The following is an 11,914-nucleotide window of genomic DNA, read 5'->3' on the forward strand; positions in this document are numbered from 1 at the left end:
AGGAACATGAAAAATGCCCACCAAGTCAAACAAAAGAGGAGGAGATAGGGAATCTACCTGAAAAAGAATTTAGAATAATGATAATAAAAATGATCCAAAATCTTGAAAACAAAATGGAGTTACAGATAAATAGCCTGGAAACAAAGATTGAAAAGATTCAAGAACTGTTTAATAAAGACCTAGAAGAAATAAAAAAGAGTCAATTAAAAATGAATAATGCAATGAATGAGATCAAAAACACTTTAGAGGGAACCAAGAGTAGAATAACGGAGGCAGAAGATAGGATAAGTGAGGTAGAAGATAAAATGGTGGAAATAAATGAAGCAGAGAGGAAAAAAGAAAAAAGGATCAAAAGAAATGAGGACAATCTCAGGGACCTCTGAGACACTGTGAAACGCCCCAACATTCGAATCATAGGAGTTCCAGAAGAAGAAGACAAAAAGAAAGGCCATGAGAAAATACTCGAGGAGATAATAGCTGAAAACTTCCCTAAAATGGGGAAGGAAATAGCCACCCAAATCCAAGAAACCCAGAGAGTCCCAAACAGGATAAACCCAAGGCGAAACACCCCAAGACACATATTAATCAAATTAACAAAGATCAAACACAAAGAACAAATATTAAAAGCAGCAAGGGAAAAACAACAAATAAAACACAAAGGGATTCCCATAAAGGATAAACAGCTGATCTACAATAGAACCCTCCAGGCCAGAAGGGAATGGCAGACTACTGAAGTAATGAAGAGATAACCTACAACCTAGAATTACTGTATCCAGCAAGGATCTCATTCAAGATATGAAAGAGAATTCAAAAGCTTTTAAGATAAGCAAAAGCTGAGAGAATTCCAGCACACCAGCTCTTCAATCTAAAGGATCTTCTCTAGACAGAATACAGAAAGGTTGTATAAACGTGAACCCAAAACAACAAGTAAATGGCAACGGGACCACACCTATCAATAATTACCTTAAATGTAAATGGGTTGAATGCCCCAACCAAAAGACAAAGATTGGCTGAATGGATACAAAAACAAGACCCCTATATATGCTGTCTACAAGAGACCCACCTCAAAACAAGAGACACATACAGACTAAAAGTGAAGGGCTGGAAAAAAATGTTTCATGCAAACGGAGACCAAAAGAAAGCAGGAGTCGCAATACTCATATCAGATAAAATAGACTTTCAAATAAAGGATGTGAAAAGAGACAAAGAAGGACACTACATAATGATCAAAGGATCAATCAAAGAAGAAGATATAACAATTATATATGCACCCAACATAGGAGCACCACAATATGTACGGCAAACGCTAACGAGTATGAAAGGGGAAATTAATAGTAACACAATAATAGTGGGAGACTTTAATACCCCACTCACAACTATGGATAGATCAACTAAACAGAAAATTAACAAGGAAACACAAACCTTAAATGACACAATGGACCAGCTAGACCTAATTGATATCTATAGGACATTTCACCCCAAAACAATCAACTTCACCTTTTTCTCAAGTGCACACGGAACATTCTCCAGAATAGATCACATCCTGGGCCATAAATCTGGTCTTGGAAAATTCAAAAAAATTGAAATCATTCCAGTCATCTTTTCTGACCACAGTGCAGTAAGATTAGATCTCAATTACAGGAAAAAAATTGTTAAAACTTCAAACATATGGAGGCTAAATAACACGCTTCTGAATAACCAACAAATCATAGAAGAAATCAAAAAGAAATCAAAATATGTATAGAAATGAATGAAAATGAAAACACAACAACCCAAAACCTATGGGACACTGTAAAAGCAGTGCTAAGGGGAAGGTTCATAGCATTACAGGCTTACATCAAGAAACAAGAAAAAAAAACAAATAAATAACCTAACTCTACACCTAAAGCAATTAGAGAAGGAAGAAATGAAGAACCCCAGGGTTAGCAGAAGGAAAGAAATCTTAAAAATCAGGGCAGAAATAAATGCAAAAGAAACTAAAGAGACCATAGCAAAAATCAACAAAGCTAAAAGCTGGTTTTTTGAAAAATAAACAAAATTGACAAACCATTAGCAAGACTCGTTAAGAAACAAAGAGAGAAAAAAACCAAAAATTAACAAATTAGAAATGAAAATGGAGAGATCACAACAGACAACACTGAAATACAAAGGATCATCAGAGACTACTACCAGCAGCTCTATGCCAATAAAATGGACAACTTGGATGAAATGGACAAATTCTTAGAAAAGTATAACTTTCCAAAACTGAACCAGGAAGAAATAGAAGATCTTAACAGACCCATCACAAGCAAGGAAATCGAAACTGTAATAAAAAATCTTCCAGCAAACTAAAGCCCAGGACCAGATGGCTTTCACAAAGAGGAATTCTACCAAATTTAAGAGAGAGCTAACACCTATCTTACTCACCTTACGAATTGCAGATGAAGGTAAACTTCCAAACTCATTCTATGAGGCCCCCATCACCCTAATTCCAAAACCAGACAAAGATGCCACAAAAAAAGAAAACTACAGGCCAATATCACTGATGAACATAGATGCAAAAATCCTTAACAAAATTCTAGCAAACAGAATCCAACAACATATTAAAAAATCATACACCACGACCAAGTGGGCTTTATCCCAGGAATGCAAGGATTCTTCAATATCCGCAAATCAATCAATGTAATACACCACATTAACAAATTGAAAGATATGATTATCTCAATAGATGCAGAGAAAGCCTTTGACAAAATTCAACACTCATTTATGATTAAAACTCTCCAAAAAGCAGGAATAGAAGGAACATACCTCAACATAATAAAAGCTATATATGACAAACCCACAGCAAGCATCACCCTCAATGGTGAAAAATTGAAGGCATTTCCCCTGAAATCAGGAACAAGACAAGGGTGCCCACTCTCACCACTACTATTCAACATAGTGTTGGAAGTTCTGGCCACAGCAATCAGAGCAGAAAAAGAAGTAAAAGGAATCCAGATAGGGAAAGAAGAAGTGAAACTCTCACTGTTTGCAGATGACATGATCCTCTACATAGAAAACCCTAAAGACTCTACCAGAAAATTACTAGAGCTAATCAATGAATATAGTAAAGTTGCAGGATATAAAATTAACACACAGAAATCCCTTGCATTCTTATATACTAACAATGAAAAAACAGAAAGAGAAATTAAGGAAACAATACCATTCACCATTGCAACAAAAAGGATAAAAATACTTAGGAGTATATCTACCTAAAGAAACAAAAGACCTATACATAGAAAACTATAAAACACTGATTAAAGAAATCAAAGAGGACACAAAACAGATGGACGAAACATACCGTGTTCAATGGATTGGAAAATCAATATTGTCCAAAATGGCTATTCTACCCAAGTATTAATCTATAGATTCAATGCAAATCCCTATTAACTACCAACGGTATTTTTCACAGAAACTAGACCAAAGAATTTTCACAATTGTATTGGAAATACAAAAAACCTCGAATAGCCAAAGTTCTTTGAGAAAGAGAATGGAACTGGAGTGAATCAACCTGCCTGGGACTTCAGACTCTCTACTACAAAGCCACAGCATCAAGACAGTATGGTACTGGCCACAAAGACAGAAATATAGATCAATGGAACAGAATAGAAAGCCAGAGATAAATCCACAAACCTATGGACACCTTATCTTTGACAAAGGAGGCAAGGATATACAATGGAAAAAAGACAACCTCTTTAACAAGTGGTGCTGGGAAAACTGGTCAACCACTTGTAAAAGAATGAAACTAGAACACTTTCTAACACCATACACAAAAATAAACTCAAAATGGATTAAAGATCTAAATGTAAGACCAGAAACTATAAAACTCCTAGAGGAGAACATAGGCAAAACACTCTCCGACATAAATCACAGCAAGATCCTCTATGACCCACCTCCCAGAATATTGGAAATAAAAGCAAAACTAAACAAATGGGACCTAATGAAACTTAAAAGCTTTTGCACTACAAAGGAAACTATAAGTAAGGTGAAAAGACAGCCCTCAGATTGGGAGAAAATAATAGCAAATGAAGAAACAGACAAAGGATTAATCTCAAAAATATACAAGCAACTCCTGCAGCTCAATTCCAGAAAAATAAATGACCCAATCAAAAAATGGACCAAAGAACTAAACAGACATTTCTCCAAAGAAGACATACAGATGGCTAACAAACACATGAAAAGATGCTCAACATCACTCATTATCAGAGAAATGCAAATCAAAACCACAATGAGGTACCATTACACGCCAGTCAGGATGGCTGCTATCCAAAAGTCTACAAGCAATAAATGCTGGAGAGGGTGTGGAGAAAAGGGAACCCTCTTACACTGTTGGTGGGAATGCAAACTAGTACAGCCACTATGGAGAACAGTGTGGAGATTTCTTAAAAAACTGGAAATAGAACTGCCATATGACCCAGCAATCCCACTTCTGGGCATACACACTGAGGAAACCAGATCTGAAAGAGACATGTGCACCCCAATGTTCATCGCAGCACTGTTTATAATAGCCAGGACATGGAAGCAACCTAGATGCCCATCAGCAGATGAATGGATAAGGAAGCTGTGGTACATATACACCATGGAATATTACTCAGCCGTTAAAAAGAATTCATTTGAACCAGTTCTAATGAGATGGATGAAACTGGAGCCCATTATACAGAGTGAAGTAAGCCAGAAAGATAAAGAACATTACAGCATACTAACACATATATATGGAATTTAGAAAGATGGTAACGATAACCCTATATGCAAAACAGAAAAAGAGACACAGAAATACAGAACAGACTTTTGAACTCTGTGGGAGAAGGTGAGGGTGGGATGTTTCAAAAGAACAGCATGTATACTATCTATGGTGAAACAGATCACCAGCCCAGGTGGGATGCATGAGACAAGTGCTCGGGCCTGGTGCACTGGGAAGACCCAGAGGAATCGGGTGGAGAGGGAGGTGGGAGGGGGGATCGGGATGGGGAATACGTGTAAATCTATGGCTGATTCATATCAATGTATGACAAAACCCACTGAAATGTTGTGAAGTAATTAGCCTCCAACTAATAAAAAAAAAAAAGAAAGAAAGAAAATGTATTGAGGAAGGGATGAAAGTGAAATAAATGAATAAAATTATTAAAAAAAAAAAAAAGAAAAAAAAAGAAAAGATAAACATTTCAAAGGATCAAGTAATTTATCAGGCAATACCGAAAGTGGATCCTGGGGTTTTTTTCTTTAACTTTGGAATTTCACCAATATTTTGTCTTTAGGCAAATATCTGTGTTTTTCAACTTTATTGACCATTCAGCACCTATTGCAGACCATACAACTTTGAACCTTGAGAGAGACCTGAATGAAGAAATAATTTAAGTTATTTTATAGCTAAGGAAAGAGAACTTCAGAGATTAATGACTTGCCCAACAGATGGTAAAGAATCTGTCTGTGATGCGGGAGACCTGGGTTTAATCCCTGTTTGGGAATATCCCTTGGAGAAGAGAATGGCAACCCACTCCAGTATTCTTGCCTGGAGAATTTCATGGACAGAGGTGCCTGACAGGCTATAGTCCATGGGATTGCAGAGTGACTGCACACAACTGAGTGACTAACACACACACACGCGTGTGCACACATATACACACACATACACACACACATAACATCACACAGCACTTGTTTGCAGACAGATTTGTAATCCAGGTATCTGAATACCTAGCCCAACACTCCTTGCCATGTTTCCCTGGTAGGCATCACACATTATCAGGTCTTGTTTTGTATTATCTAGATTGTATTCAGCATAATTCTGGAACTTAGTAGAGACTCAATAAATACTTATTGGATATAGAAATGAAAAATGACCCTGAGGAAGCATATACCAGTATTCCATTTTGTTGTCATAGCTTTTATTAAACAAATCCTGTAATTATTTCTGGAATCTACTGCAAATCCAATGTGTATAGTAAATAGCATTTCTTTTGCACCTCTCTCAGTCAAATAGATATTGAAATTTCCTGTGCTTGTTCAACCATGTTGGTACAGAATTTTTAAAAATTGTATGGCATATTTTGCCATTACAGTCTTCAACTCAGGATGGAGAAAGGAGAGAATAGTAATCTGTATAGACTTCAGGGATGTGTAATTCTGGGAGCTCAGAAGTAAATCACAGCTCTTGTTCTCAGAAGTTCTGCAAGCAAAGATGCCAAAGACATGGCAGATTGCTTTTGCACCCAGGAAGGAATACATAATGATGACCTGTTGATTGGTTGTCTGTATGTTAGTCGCTCAGTCATATCTGACTCTTTGCGACCCCATGGACTGTAGCCCTCCAGGCTCTTCTCTCCATGAGATGCTCCAGGCAAGAATACTGGAGTGGGTTGCCATTTCCTTCTGAAGTTAATTGGTTACTTAATGAAATTATTTCCTTATTGGTAGAGTTAGAAGACCAAGGTAGCTGTGATCTGCAGGTGAGATTAACCCGAGTGGAATGTTAGGTCACAATGGATAAGGGTTAGGGGAAAAAATAGAATAAAAGCAATACCCAGGAATGTTGATGGTACTGTGAAAGAATATGAATTCTGAAACAATAAGGTCTAAACGTGACAGGCATCTTTGCTGTCCAATGTGGATAATTCACCCTGCCCAGCCTCATGGGTAACCAGAAGGGAAGGTAACTGGGTAACTGAAAAGGATGGGACCTGCCCTGGAGGGTTGCCTTGAGGCACTGGCAGGATATCGGGGAAGTACAAGGCTGTGTAAGCATTACCTGTGTCCTCGCTGTGTGTCTCAGAAACAGGTTTTGTTTTAGGTGTGTGTATGTTCATTACTGAACAGTTTGACCTTAAGTGCTGACAGATGATATTTTTGAGGTACAGCAAAATTACTAGTGGAGTTTGATATTCTAGATGCTAGCATAAAACCTTTATAGTGGTTCTCTTCACCTTCAGTGGAAACTGAAGGAGAAAAATCATCAGGAAATTAGAAATACATTACTTTGAAATGATGAAGAAAAGAAAGTAGCTTGAACGAGTCATATCATGAGGCAGGTCATCACTGAGAGAGAAAAAGAAAAAAAAAACCAAAACACCGCAGTTGGCATGGACCATCCTGGACAGAGTAGTGGAGAAGTAAGACAGAGAAAGACAAATATTGCATGATATTGCTTATATGTGGAATCTCAAAAAAAAAAAAAAAGAATACAAATGAACTTATAACAAAGTAGAAATAGACCCACCGACATAGAATACAAACTATGGTGAAAGTGGTGGGGGTGGGGAGATCCGGAGTTTGGGATTGACAGATACAAACTAACCACTATATATAAACTAGGTAAACAAAAAAGATTGAAGGCAGGAGGAGAAGGGGATGAGATAGTTGGATGGCATCACTGATGCTATGGACATGAGTTTGAGTAGGCTCTGGGAGTTGGTGATGGATAGAGAAGCCTGGCGTGCTGCAGTCCATGAGGTTGCAAAGAGTCAGACATGACCGAGTGACTGAACTGAACTGAAACAGTAAATACCTACTGTATAGCACAGGGAACTAGACTCAATATCTTGTAATAACCTATAATGGAAAAGAATCTGAAAAAGAATATGTGTGTGTATATATATATGTAAACTGAATTGTGCTTCCCAAGTAGCTCAGCTGTTAACGAATCCTCCTGCAATGCAGAAGACCCTAGTTCTATTGCTGGGTTGGGAAGATCCCGTGGAGAAGAGATAGGCTGCCCACTCCAGTATTCTTGGGCTTCCCTGGTGGCTCAGATGGTAAATCACCCGCTTGCAATGCAGGAAACCTGGGTTCAATCCCTGGGTTGGGAAGATTCCCTGGAGGAGAGTATGGCAACCCCCTCCAGTATTCTTGCCTAGAGAAACCCCATCGACAGAGGAGCCTGGTGGGCTACAGTCCAAGGGGTTGCAAAGAGTCAGATATGACTGAGTGACTAAACACACCACAGAAGTCAATCACTTTGCTGTACAATTGAAACTAACACAACATTATATATTAAGTATGCTTCAATTAAAAAGTAGGAGGGCACATCAAGCATCCAATAAGTCATTCCCCTCTCTCCTGCCATTTTCTCTCTCCTCTCCCCCTTCCCCCTTCTCCTTTTCCTGCTTTTTATCTACTTTCCTCCCTCCTCTGTCTTTCTTGCTCATCTTCTCTGTCCCCTTCTCATTCCCTCTCTTCTCTCTTACCCCATCTCTTCTTTCTCCTCAGCCATCTCCCCTCTTTATCATGCACTGTCTTACTTACAGATTTGAAAAGAATTCTGGATTACTTGACAAAGGGCACAGCTATACACCTGGCTTCCTAGGTGACTCGGTGGTAAAGAATCCACCTACCGAAGCAGGAGACTCCAGAGATGTGGGTTCAATCCCTAGATCAAGACAATCCCCTGAAGGTGGAAATAGCGGCCCACTCCAGTATTCTTGTCTGGAGAATCCTATGGACAGAGGAGCCTGGTGGGCTACCGTCCATGGTGTAGCTAAGAGTCAGACACAACTGAGCGACTGAACACACACACAGCTATTCAGCTACAGCATTGACCCCGGAGAGCAGGCACAGGGCAGCCCGCCTTGACGGCACTCCTTGAGGTCCACAGGGATCTCTGATGTGGGGGAATGTCATGGCTGGGAAGCTTCCAGGTGTAGGGTTGGGTCTCACTAGCTCTGTGTGGGCTTAGTCGCTCAGTCATGTCCAAGTCTTTGTGACCTCGTGGACTGTAGCCTGTCAGGCTCCTCTGTCCATGGGATTCCCCAGGTAAGAATACTGGAGTGGGTTTCCATGCCCTCCTCCAGGGGATCTTCCCAACCCAGGGGTCGAACCCAGGTGTCCTGAATTGCAGGTGGATTCTTTACTGTCTGAGCCAGGGAAACCCCTCATTGGGTCTGAAAAACTTAATTAACAGTATTAATTAACTTAATTAATATGGTTCTTTCTCTCTTGGGGCTTACTGGGTGCTTCAAGATGCTATGTAGATTTAATTTGTTTATGAACGGTGGTATTTCCAGGCAATGGGAGCCTCTTGGTTCTCAATTCACCCCCAACATGCATACCATGTTCTTACCCTGTAAAGAGCAAAGTTAATGACCAGGTATCTCTGATTAGTCTCTCTTTTTATGTCCAGATGCATCCTGCGTGATCTGTTGCCCATAGTGACTGTCTGGTGCTGGTATTGTAGAGTATCGTTTCATGGGATGGGTAAGTATGATGATGGACTAGGTCTCAGGACCTGAATCTTAAATCCATTCCTGGCTTTCATACAGGTGCTTTTAGAAGCTTTTCTGTCTTTGAAAATACAGTCACTTTTGTGCTTACCAGTTTGTGGAAGAACAAGACTGAAGAGTCAGCTACCATAATTTGCATTGCTCAAGATAACAATGTATTAGGAAAAAAAATGTGTATGTGTGTTTGTGTGCATATATCTGTGCCTGTGTGTGTGTAGGGGCTTCCCTGGTGGCTCAGAGGTAAATAATTCACTTTCACTGCAGGAGACATAGGAGATGCGGGTTTGGTCCTGGATTGGGAAGATCCTCTAGAGGAGGAATTGGCAACCACTCCAATATTCTTACCAGGAAAATCCCATGGACAGAGGAGCCTGCAGTGGGCTATAGTCCATAGGATCAGGAAGAGTCAGACTCGACTAAAGCAACTTAGTAGGAGAATGAACACGTGTGTGTCTGTATTACTCTTCTAGCAAATTTTCTGCTTCACTATTCTTTTCTTAAAATTTATTTTATTGAAGTACAGTTTATTTACAATGTTGTATTAATTTCTGCTCTACAACAGAACAAATTAGTCATATATAATATTTTCATATTCTTCTCCATTATGGTTTATTACAAGATATTGAATATAGTTCCCAGTAGATTCTTGTTCTTTGCTTTCCTTTTCAATATCATCAACTTGTTCCCCTTTGTGATGCCTAAATAATCACAAATTATTTCCAGCAGCTATCTTTTCATGCTAAATTTTTTTCCCTGTCCTTTTCTCCCCCCTGTCTCCTGACACCACACTTACGGCAGAAAGCGAAGAAGAACTGAGGGGCCTCTTGATGAAAGTGAAAGAGGAGAGTGAAAAAGTTGGCTTAAAACTCAACATTCAGAAAACTAAGAGCATGGTATCTGGTCCCATCACTTCATGGCAAATAGATGGGAAAATCATGGAAACAGTGACAGACTTTATTTTTTGGGGCTCTGCAAAATCACTGCAGATGGTGATTGCAGCCATGAAATTAAAAGACACTTGCTCCTAGGAAGAAAAGTTATGACCAACCTAGACAGCATATTAAAAAGCAGAGACATTACTTTGCTGACAAAGGTCCGTCTAGTCAAAGCTTTGGTGTTTCCAGTGGTCATGTATGGATGTGAGAGTTGGACTATAAAGAAAGCTGAGTGCCAAAGAATTGATGCTTTTGAACTGTGGTATTGGAGAAGACTCTTCAGAGTCCCTTGGACAGCAAGGAGATCCAACCAGTCCATCCTAAAGGAGATCAGTCCTGAATATTCATTGGAAGGACTGATGCTGAAGCTGAAACCCCAATACTTTGGCCACCTGATGCAAAGAGCTGACTCATTTGAAAAGACCCTGATGCTAGGAAAGCTTGAAGGTGGGAGGAGAAGGGGATGACAGAGGATGAGATGGTTGGATGGCATCACTGAATCAATGGTCATGAGTTTGAGTAAGCTCCGGGAGTTGGTGATGGACAGAGAAGCCTAGCGTGCTGCAGTCCATGGGGTCACAAAGACTCAGACACGACTGAGACAGTGAACTGAACTAAACTGAAGTCTCCTGAATCATCCTTCTTCCCTCCTTCCCTCCTCCTGTCTCTCTGCCTGCTCTTTTTTCTTGCTTATTTCACATGATTCAAATATCAGAACTACAAAAATGTATCCAATAAAAGTTGCCTTCACATAAGTCCTCTTATTGGCTCAGGAAATGTCCCAGGAAATCACTTTTACTTGCTTTCCTGTTTATTCTTACAAAGAATTTTTATATAAACACAAACCAATAAAACTGTAGACTTTTCTCTCCTCTTTTAAAAAAACACATGGTAGCATAGTACACGTGTTTTCATTTAACCACAGATTGTTTTCAATCTCTTGCTAGTAAAAAAAAAAAAAGTTACAATGAATAACCACATACATGCATCATTTTCCACACATGCAAGTATATCTTAGGATAAATTCCTAGAAATAATTCTGAGATTACCAAATTCTCTCTAAAGGGCTGTACCAGTTTATACTCCTATATATAGATGAAATTCTCTATTTCCCCATATTCTTATTGAATGCATTATGAATTTTTGGATTTTTGCTAGTCTCAGAGATGTAGGAAGACAATATATTCCCAATTAAATATATTTAAATATTTAAGAACCATTTGTATTTGCTTTCCTGTGAATTATTTTTTCATATTTTTGCCAATTTTTTATTGAGTTATTGATGATTTTCTTACTAGTTGGTAGCTTTTTATGTGCCAAGGAGATTAACTATGTGAAAAAATTGGGAATATACACTTTGTTTGCCATTTGATTTTTTGGTTATGCTTAGAATATTTGTTTTACTTTTTGCCAAGGAAAATATTTAATTTTTATGTGGCTAAATGAATTCATTTTCTTTTAGCTGTTAAATATAATCAGAATAATTTTCTCCCAGTCTGAACTTATAAATTAATTCTTGCATTTTTTTTACATTTTTGTATTTCTCACTCAAATATTTAATTCACTTAGAATATTTTATGATGTGTATTATAATTAGTGAACTTCCCAGGTGGTGCAGAATCCACCTGCCAATGAAAGAGACTTAGGTTCAAACCCTCAGTTGGGTTGGCAAGATCCTGTGGAGAAGGAAATGGCACCCCACTCCTGTATTCTTCCTGGGAAAATCCATGGATTGTAGCGTGCCAGGTT

At 38.8% G+C, this 11,914-nt stretch overlaps 1 long non-coding RNA gene across 1 annotated transcript in view; it reads left to right on the plus strand.

Annotated features, from left to right (window-relative positions):
* LOC122423790 overlaps positions 1-10,068 on the plus strand; it is a 281,212-nt gene extending 271,144 nt beyond the window's left edge. Inside the window, exons 3-4 of the long non-coding RNA XR_006264221.1 lie at positions 9,131-9,204; positions 10,029-10,068. This is a non-coding gene — a long non-coding RNA (uncharacterized LOC122423790). The remainder of the gene's footprint in view (positions 1-9,130; positions 9,205-10,028) is intronic.
* The last annotated feature ends 1,846 nt before the right edge of the window (positions 10,069-11,914 follow it).

This window comes from Cervus canadensis, chromosome 21 (assembly GCF_019320065.1).
Source record: "Cervus canadensis isolate Bull #8, Minnesota chromosome 21, ASM1932006v1, whole genome shotgun sequence".
Lineage (NCBI taxonomy): Eukaryota > Metazoa > Chordata > Mammalia > Artiodactyla > Cervidae > Cervus > Cervus canadensis.